The 10,050-nt window shown below is 40.1% G+C and overlaps 1 protein-coding gene and 1 long non-coding RNA gene across 4 annotated transcripts in view; both read left to right on the top strand.

Annotated features, from left to right (window-relative positions):
- Positions 1 to 10,050, top strand: part of GRAMD3 (GRAM domain containing 3) — a 98,318-nt gene that overhangs the window by 14,757 nt on the left and 73,511 nt on the right. The window lies entirely within an intron of this gene.
- The window catches only part of LOC107183184, a 13,432-nt gene that overhangs the window by 1,254 nt on the left and 2,128 nt on the right, over positions 1 to 10,050 (top strand). The window contains exon 2 of the long non-coding RNA XR_001513967.1: positions 1,165 to 1,172. This is a non-coding gene — a long non-coding RNA (uncharacterized LOC107183184). The remainder of the gene's footprint in view (positions 1 to 1,164; positions 1,173 to 10,050) is intronic.

Below are 10,050 nucleotides of genomic sequence, written 5' to 3'. Positions count from 1 at the left end.
TGCCTGTCCTTTTTTCCGTTTTTTTTAAAATTCTGGGCCAGCTTTAGCTCTGAGGCTTGGCTCCAGCTATGAGACCTACGCTGCTGAAACAGGTTTCTGGCCTTTGTTTACCCTTCTGTATTTGAAACAATGTTGCGGTCCTGCTGGCTGAAGCCCGGGGTTTTGTTTAGCTTCTATTTTTGTAACATAGTTGCTTAGAGTGCAGCTGAGAGGTCAGCAAGGCAGGCGGGGAAGCTTGGCTTCCTCTGTCGCTAAAGCAAGCAAGCCTCATGTTAGCTTCCAGCTGCCTGGCTGCCGGCCACCTCAGTTAATTTGCATATTGCCTTGATTAGCCAATGGGAAGGGTAGCGGTCGTACACTAATTACCATGTTTCTCTTTTATTAGATAGGATAGAGCTATTATTTTTTTTAAAGCTAGTGAGTCTAAGAACTCATTCCTTTTTTCGAAAGTTCATATTGCCTAAGTGCAAAGAATATAAATAATTTTTGGTAATTGATAAGCTGGCTTCCTGATTTCTAAAAGGATTGACACATTTTTTATTAGATCAATAGTCTCTTTAGTTGCCAGTTAACTTCTCAAAAACACTTCCCTTTCATCCTTGCACTGAAATTGTGTAGGGTTAAAACAGGGATGTAGGAAGATGAGAACCAAAAGGAAGGGAATTGTGTCAGGGGTCACCAAGACTACCCACACTCAGAGAGTTGCTAAAAGGATTCATGGAACTCAGCATATAATTGAACACATGGCTAAGGCTTATTACAGTGATATAGTATGCTGGATCACAGGGGAAAAGATGTAGGCAGAGTCTGGAGAAATCCATACATAATCATGTCCTGCTTAACAATAAGAACACATTCTGGGAAATGTGTCATTACTCAATTTCACTGTACAAACATTGCAGGGTGCACTTACACAAACCTCGATGGTATAACCTACTACACACCTAGGCTGTATGGTATATAGCCTATTGCTTCTACAAGCCTGTACCGCGTGTTACTATACAAAACAACACAAGATTCAATCAAGCACTAGAGAAAATGACACAATGAAGAGATGGAGTAAACACAAGATGTGCTGGCATAACACACTGATTATAGCAAACTTGTGTTTTCTTAATTACAGTTTACAATCAATATTATTTTGTATTAGTTCCAGGTGTATAGCATACACAGTTATTAAAATATTATTGACGCCGAAACCGGTTTGGCTCAGTGGATAGAGCGTCGGCCTGCAGACTGAAAAGTCCCAGGTTCGATTCCGGTCAAGGGCATATACCTGGGTTGCGGGCACATCCCCAGTATGAGATGTGCAGGAGGCAGCTGATCGCTGTTTCTCTCTTTATGAACCAGGAGGTCACAGTTCGATTCCCAGTGAGGGCACATGCCCTGGTTTCGGGCTTGATTCCCAGTGTGGGACCTGCAGGAGGCAGCCGATCGATGATTCTCTCTCATCATTGATGTTCCTATCTTTCTCTCCCTTTCCTTCCTCTCTGAAACTAAATAAAATATTTTTTAAAAAATAAAATAAAATATTATTGACTATATTTCCTATGTTGTACTTGACATCCCCATGACTATTTTGTAACTACCAATTTGTACTTCTTAATCCCTTCACCCAGCCCCCAATTCTCCTCCCCTCAGCAGCCATCAAAATGTTCTCTGTATCTAAGAGTTTGTTTCTGTTCTGTTTGTTTACTTTGTTCTTTACATTCCACATATAAGTGAAATCATATGATATTTGTCTTTTTCTGTCTTACTTATTCTACTTAGCACTAGGCCCATCCATGCTGTTGCAAATGGCAAGATTTAATTCTTTTTTATGGCTGAGTAATATTTCATTGCAATAGAGAAGCGGATTTTTAATCTCCTCTATTGATGAACACTTGTGTTGCTTTCATATCTTGGCTATTGTAAATAATGCTAAAGTGAACATAAGGTGCATGTATTTTTTGGAATTGGTTTTTTAGATTGCTTTAAATAACTATCCAGAAGTGGAATTTGCTGGGTCGAAAGGTAGTTCTATTTTTAGTTTTTTGAGGAACCTCCATATTGTTTTCCACAATGGCTATACCAATTTGTAATCCATTTATTGAATAGACTGTTTCTATCTTACTGTATGTTCACCTCCTCACCAATACTTGTTTGTTGATTTACTGATGATGGCCATTCAGACAAGTGTATGGTGATATCTCATTGTGATTTTAATTTGCATCTCTCTGATGATTAGTGATGTTGAGCTTCTTTTCAAGTCTATTGGCCATCTGTATATTCTCTTTGGAGAAATGTCTTTTTAGGTCCTGTTCCCACTGTTTTGTTTTTTTTAACATATTGTTTATTGATTTCAGAGAGGAAGGGAGAGAGAGAGAGACAGAAACATCAATGATGAGAGAGAATCATTGATCATTGATCATTGATCAGCTGTCTCCTGCATGCCCCACACTGGAGATCAAGCCCCCAACCTGGGCATGTGCCCTGACCAGGAATCCAACTGTGACCTCCTGATTCATAGGTTGACGCTCAACCACTGAGCCATGCCAGACAGGCCCACTTTTTAATTGGATTGTTTGTGTTCTGGTGTTGAGCTGTATGAGTTCTTTATAAATTTTAGATATTAGCCCCTTCTTGGATATATCATTGGCAAATAACTTTTCCCATTCAGTAGGTTGTCTTTTTGTTTTGTTGGTTTCCTTTACTAGTCAAAAACTTTTTAGTTTGATGTAGTCCCATTTGTTTACTTTTTCTTTTGTTTCCCTTGCCCAAGGAGATGTATCAGAAACATATTTCTAAGAGAAATATCAGAGATTTTATTGCCTATGCCTTCTTCTAGGAGTTTTATGGTTTCAAGTCTTATATTTAAGTGTTTAATCCATTTTTTAGTTTATTCTTGTATCTGGTGTAAGAAGGTGGGTCTAGTTTCATTTTTTTGCATGTATCTGTACAATTTTCTCATCACCACTTATTGAATAGACTGTTTTTACCTTATTGTATGTTCTTGCCTCCTTTGTCATATTAAAAGACCATATGGTAATCAATTTATTTATGAGCTCTCTATTCTGTTTCATTGATCTATATGTTCGTTTTTATGCCAATACCAAGCTGCTTAGATTACTATGGCCTTGTAGTATAGTTTAATATCAGGTACTGTGCTACTTCCAATTTTGTTCTTCTTTCTCAAGATTGCTGTAGCTATTTGGGGACTTTTGTGGTTCCATATAAATTTTTGGATTATTTGTTCTAGTTCTGTGAAAAACGCCTTTGGTATTCTGTTAGGAATTGCATTGAATCTATAGATTGCTTTGGGTACTATGGACATTTTAACGATGTTAATTCCTCCTATCCGTGAGCATGCTTTCATTTATTTGTATCTTCTTCAATTTCTTTCTTCAGTGTCTCATAACTTTTTGAGAACAGGTCTTTTACCTCTGTGGTTATATTTATTCCTAGGTATTTTTTAATGCAATTGTAAATGGGATTGTTTTCTTCATTTCTCTTCCTGGTAGTTCATTATTAGTGTATAAAAATGCAACCAGCCCTGACCGGTTTGGCTCAGTGGCTAGAGCGTCGGCCTGTGAACTCAAGGGTCCCAGGTTCGATTCTGGTCAAGGGCATGTACCTTGGTTGCAGGCACATCCTCAGTGGTAGGTGTGCAGGAGGCAGTTGACCAATGTTTCTCTCTCATCGATGTCTCTAACTATCCCTCTCCCTCCTCTCTGTAAAAAAAATCAATAAAATATATATTTTTTTAAAAATGCAACCAATTTCTGAATATTTATTTTGTATCCTGCTACTTCACTGAATTCATTTATCAGTTCTAGTAGTTTCTTGGGGGGAATCTTTAGGATTTTCTATACATTTATCATATCATCTGCAAATAATAATGACAGTTTTACTTCTTCCTTTCCAATTTGGATGCCTTTTATTTCTTCTTATCTAATTGCTGTGGCTAGGACTTCCAGTACTATGTTTAATAAGAGTGGTAAAAATGGACACTCCTGAATTTGCTCCTGAACTTAGGGAAAATGCTTTTAGTTTTTCCCCATTGAGTAGGATGTTAGCTGTGGGTTTGTTGTATATTATGCTCTATTTCCATTTTGTTGAACCCAGTGGATAGATTCAGACTACATCAGAATACAACCTGAATAGCTCCACAAGCCGCATACCCAAATGGAGGTCTCGGCAGGTACCAGACCCCACTGGGGCTAATTCCACTTTGAGGAGTCAGCTCCTCTCCTTCCCCCTACACCCCCAGCTGCTTGTACACTGTGATCAGGGTCATTTCTCATTGTCAACCAGCCTTAGGGTAAACCCCACCCACAAATGGACCAAATGCAACCAAGACTCATCTACAACAGGAAGGCTCACAAAACCCACACAGAGACATTCTTAGAGATCAGAGAGGCTGCACCACTGAGCCCCACAGGGCACCTACTACATAAGGCCACCTACCACAGCTGGGAGGCATAGCAGATCTACCTAATACACAGAAACAAATACAGAGAGGCAGCCAAAATGGGGAGACAAAGAAACATGTCCTAAATGAATAAACATGAGAAATCTTAAAACACACACACAAACACACACACAAACACACACACACACACAACTAAATAAAATGGAGGCAAGCAATATACCAGATACAGAGTTCAAAACAAGGTTTTAAGGATGCTCAATGAACTTAGGAAAAGAATGGATGAGCTCAGTGAGAACTTCAATAAATAAATAATAAACATTAAAAAAAAGGACACTTAAAACCTTAAGAAAGAACCATTCAGAAATGACAAATACACTATCTGAAATGAAATCTACACCAGAAGGAATCAACAGCAGATTATATGAAGCTGCTGTCCCTCCACAGGAGCTCAGAACAAGTGCCCACAAATGAGGTTTTGTGTGCTGGCCCTTTAAGAGAGCATCTGATTTTCTAACAGTCTCTTGTGTCACCTGGGGAAGACAGAATCCCTAGTGATTTTCACAGCCAGATGTTATGTGGGCTGCTCTTCCTGATTCTCATGCTCCAGGCTAGGGAGCCCAGCATGGGGTTGAGATCCCTCTCTCCTCAGGGGGGACCCCTGCAGCTTAGGTATCCCTATGGATTTTCAATCATCGCATGTGGGTGTGGGCTCAGCCCTTTTGGCATCTCCTCCTTCCTACCAGTCTCCATGTGGTTTCTTCTGAATATCCTTAGTCATAAGATTTCTGTTTACCTAATCTTAAGATGGTTATCCAGCCGAGACCGGTTTGGCTCAGTGGATGGAGCGTCGGCCTGCGGACTGAAGGGTCCCAGGTTCGATTCCGGTCAGGGGCATGTACCTTGGTTGCAGGCACATCCCCAGTGGGGAGTGTGCAGGAGGCAGCTGGTCGATGTTTCTCTCTCATAGATGTTTCTAACTCTCTATCTCTCTCCTTTCCTCTCTGTAAAAACTCAATAAAATATATTTAAAAAAAAAAAAAGATGGTTATCCAGGTTGATTGTTCTATAATTTAGTTGTAATTTTGATATGGTCCTGTCAGGAAGTGAATGTAACTTCTACCTTCTCTCCCACCATCTTGGATCCAAAACTTGTTTCTTTTGTAACTGAAAAGAACACATTATAAAATAGTGATTAAAAATATAGCATAGTAAACACATAGTTGTTTTTATCATGATCACATATTATGTCCTCTATGTGCATAACTGTACATGCTATACTTTTTATATGACTAGCAGTGCGGTGGTTTTGTTTACAACAGCACCATCACAAATGCATGAGTAATGCATTGCTTGACTTTACAGTTGCTAGGATGTTACTAGGTGATGGAATTTTTCAGCTCCATTATAATCGAATGGAACCACCACAGTCTATGCAGTCCATTGTTGACTGAAACATCGTTATGTGGTGCATGACTATACAGCCTTCCTCATGCTTGGTCCTTTCCATGAAGGGTCACAGAGAGTACATTCTTCCCTCACAAAGAAAATGTGGCAAAATGTGTACCAGGTTTCTGCCCAGGGAAACGAGGCCAAGACTTCAAAGTCAAGGTTGTAATTGGTAGCTGTGCACATAGCACCTTAAGCTTAGTACATGAACCAAATATATAGTCCCAGAAGGAAAGCAAGTGTGCAGCATAAATCACATTGTTTGCTTAGTCTACACTCAGTGAGCAACCTCTATCAGTTGGGGAATAGTGGGAACACTCCCCAAATCCAAGTTCCCAGATGGTCAACCTTGCAAACAGGTCTTCCTAAGAAGAGCAGTCTCAGGCCTGTGCTAACTCTTTTCTGCTCAGAGGTGGAAAATGAAGATCCCAAAACCACATCTGATGAAAACAGATCCTTGAGGGAAAGAAGAAGTAGACTAAGAGACTCTGGAACAGATTCAACAGAGTTGGTAGGCTAAGGGGACACCATACACTGTTTGGTTCCCAAGTCGGAAGTCTGCTGACACCCAGCACACTGGCAAGATGGACTGTTTCAGGGAATAGCTTTCAGGCCGGGTGGGCCTGTTTACTTTGAAGTGGTCCTGGAAGTTTTTATCTATTGCCACCATTCACGACCTTCAACTCTCCAGCCCTGCAAGCAGAAGTAAACCCTTGGGGCTTCCCTGGAATCAGCATGTCCTTTAAAGGAAAGGTAAAAGGAAGGACAGATGAAATACAAAACTTCTTTGACTTTTACCTTTGCCCTGGCATTCAAGGAAGAATCTCTCAGATGTACAGATGATGAAATGGTTATCGCCAAGAACAGAGTTCATGACACACCCCTGAACAGTACTTACTAGCCCAACTGTCCTTATTAGGCCAGACCAAAGAGGTAACCTTGCGAAAGAAACCCTGAGTAGGAGGCCCCCAATTTCGTCCTCTTCTCCTTGCCAATGCTTAGTAAGAGTCGCCATCTATCTCATGGAAGGTAGAAGGATCTGTTGCTGTCTCCGCTCTTTTTGGAGCCAGTAGCCATCACAAACCAACTAGAATATATTTGAAAAATAAAGCGGAAGGGACGTCCTTTTTCCCAGAACAATAAATGCCTGTTACATAGCATTGTTTAACTTCAACCAGCGAGTTACAAAATATATCCTAAAAGTTCATGTAAGCAAACAGTTTAAGGACCCTGTGGCTACTTAGAATTTCTGAGACATTCCACCTGCCTGGCCCCTCCCCTTCCTATCCCCCTTTCTCTTTTTCCCTTCCTACTTTCAGCTACCAGCTTCCTCCCTGGCTTTCCCCTCTTTCCATCTCTCCCACCTCCATCAACAATTGGAAACTGACTGTAATCTCAAAGGATTCAAATAACTGAAAAGTTTTTTAAAAATAATTGAAAACTTGTTTTCTTTTACAATTTTATTTCTCAATTGCCCAAATGTAAGATACTGCCTCCCTAACAGATTATTTCTAATGGAAATTGCAACATGTTTGTGTATACATGTGCTTGCATCTCCCACATTAATAGTTTGATTTTTTATTGCCTTCAGTAAATATCCAAAGTTCATGAAAATCAAATTATTTTTAATAATTGTACCTTTAGCCCTATGTGAAAATAGATAGATAGTAAATGCTTATTTAGAAGCAGCCTTACAAAATCTTCAAAGTTCTGCCTTAACTATCAACAGCCATAAAGGGAAATCTTAGTTCCTAGAATCAGACTGGGTCCCAATCATTGGCTTGGCTGCCGTGAAAGAAACAGTCCCAACAAAGATCATCCAGGCAGGCCCTAACCAGTTTGGCTCAGTGAATAGAGCGTCAGCCTGTGGACTGAAAGGTCCCAGGTTCGATTCTGGTCAAGGGTATGTACCTTGGTTGCGGGCACACCACCCAGTGGGGGGTGTGCAGGAGGCAGCTGATCGATGTTTCTAACTCTCTATCCCTCTCCCTTCCTCTCTGTAAAAAATCAATAAAATTAAAAAACAAAAAAAGATCATCCAAGGAATGGACCTTCCTTCTAAATCTCCAGGTTTAAGCTTCACAAAGTGTCAAATTATCTTAATAATTTACTTATCCAAATAAGTCAACTTAGAAACAAGACAAAACGAATGAACCCTTATTGGCTAAACCTATCACCTAGATAATAACTATCTCCCATTTAATTTGCCTCCTATTAAGGCAGGGTTTTGTTAAAACTAAAATAGAAGTTCTCACTGAAATACTTAAAAAAATCCTCAAAAACATAAAAACGTACTTTCCTCACAAGTGGCATAAATAGACTCTAGAATGCATCGTTAATATCCCCTGAAGGTCAGGCTTTCCCAACCCACCCTGGGTACTATGCAAAGGTGCTCATGAGGAGCATGCTCAGAAATGAGCGTGTGAGAGCATGAGGGGAGCTCAGACCTAAGTCCGTTGTGAAACTAGGGATACTAGTCTCAGAAGCAAAGCTCAGAGGCCAGATGGAGGGATGCGAGCGTGAGGGTCAACTCAAGTATTTAAAGGTTTGTCATGTGGCAGAGCAGCTCTACAGGCCAAAGGAGCTAAAGTGGGAAAATGAGTGGGGAGAGATGACAGACAGTCCAATCGCTATAAGAGAACTCTGAACCGTCGGACTTACCAGAGGATCGGCTGGGCTTCCTTGAACAGTCATGATTTCCCTGTAGCCAGAGCTATTCAAGTCTTTGATTGATTCATTCAACATTCTGCATTCTTTTATTGAATAGCTAACTCAGGAGGCTTCACCGTGGCTACACACAGGTGAATAAAATAGTCATGGTTCCTGCTCTCATCCAAGGTAGAGTCTGGTAGGGTGATTTGGTCAGACATATAAAGGAGACTCAAACACACATCCAATTCTGTGAAATAAAGGTCAGGGTCTTTCTCCATTTGGAGAGCCCCAAATATGGGTTTTTTTCCTTACTAAGAATGAGACAGCCAAATTAACAGCTTAAGGCTCGCTTAAAAAATATGTAGAATACTACTGGGATCATGGCATTATAGTTTTAACTGTGGGTCTGCAAAGTACAACAATAACACACACAAAAAGCCTCAAACCCATTTTCCTAAAGTGCACTACGCAGAATCAGCCTTTTGCGCTTGCAGTTCTTATAACTCAGAGTCCTACATCTATTTTATGGTTAGAAGATGCTTTTCCTTTGGAAACATGGAAGAACAGTGTTTTGTAATTAGGAAGGAAACACAAGACTGGTATATATTTAAGAAAGAAACTAAGAAGAATTTTTTTAAATAGTTAACAGTTAGTCTCATAATTAAATTCCGTAATGCACAAAGTTGATTGAGTACAATCTCTTCTTGCTTATAATTATAATTAGTGAAATTCATTTTCTAATCACTTTCCTAATCAGCACACTTCAAGATATAATCACTTTGCCTTAATCTCAATGTAACAACTATGATCTTAGACTTGAGTCACGTCATTTGGGGAAATGACCTGCCGTAGCTAAAAGGCCTGGCTGGACAGAGGAGAGCTCTCTGGGGAAATTCCGGTCAGCCTCGCTGAGCCCCTAGCCTGGCTCCAGGCAGTACTGAATTCACAAACATCCTTCATGGAAAATAAACCAGCATTAGAAAAAGCTCATTTCATTTCATTTTTTAAAGCTTTTTTTTTATTACTAAGACTAATCAAAAAAAAAATCTATTAGCAACCTACATATGAATCAATGCTAGAAGAAAAAGAACAATTCCAGGACTGAAAGGTCAAAAGCAGCAGGAGAGAACAGGTACTCAGTCTCCCGAATAAGAGGAAATGTCTTAGGGCAACTTCTGGAAACGGGTCGGCTTTCCCTAGTACTGAAACAGGAAACTTTACTATCGAATAGGACAATGACCCTTTACATTATTATACAGTTTTCTAACCAGATGACCCGAGTAGTCCATGTCTCCGTGGCTGGCTAGGCTCAGAGCTCCTGAGAGAATCAATCCTTGTGACTCCAGGTCGCACACCAGGGACAGACACTGTAATCCCAGCAGCTTACAAAGTGTGTAAATCACAGAAGATCATAAGGACCAACAATAAATTGGAACACTCCCAGTTCATTGTTAGGCTTTTAAATTTTAACCAAACACACTGGTTGGTCATCTGTAGCTGAGGGTCACTATGTGTGACGGCTGACCTGACCTGAGGAAAAA

The sequence above is a fragment of the Myotis davidii genome, unplaced genomic scaffold (assembly GCF_000327345.1).
Source record: "Myotis davidii unplaced genomic scaffold, ASM32734v1 scaffold159, whole genome shotgun sequence".
NCBI classification, from domain to species: domain Eukaryota; kingdom Metazoa; phylum Chordata; class Mammalia; order Chiroptera; family Vespertilionidae; genus Myotis; species Myotis davidii.
The sequence above is the reverse complement of the archived record's forward strand: the minus strand, read 5'-3'. Positions and strand labels throughout refer to the sequence as shown.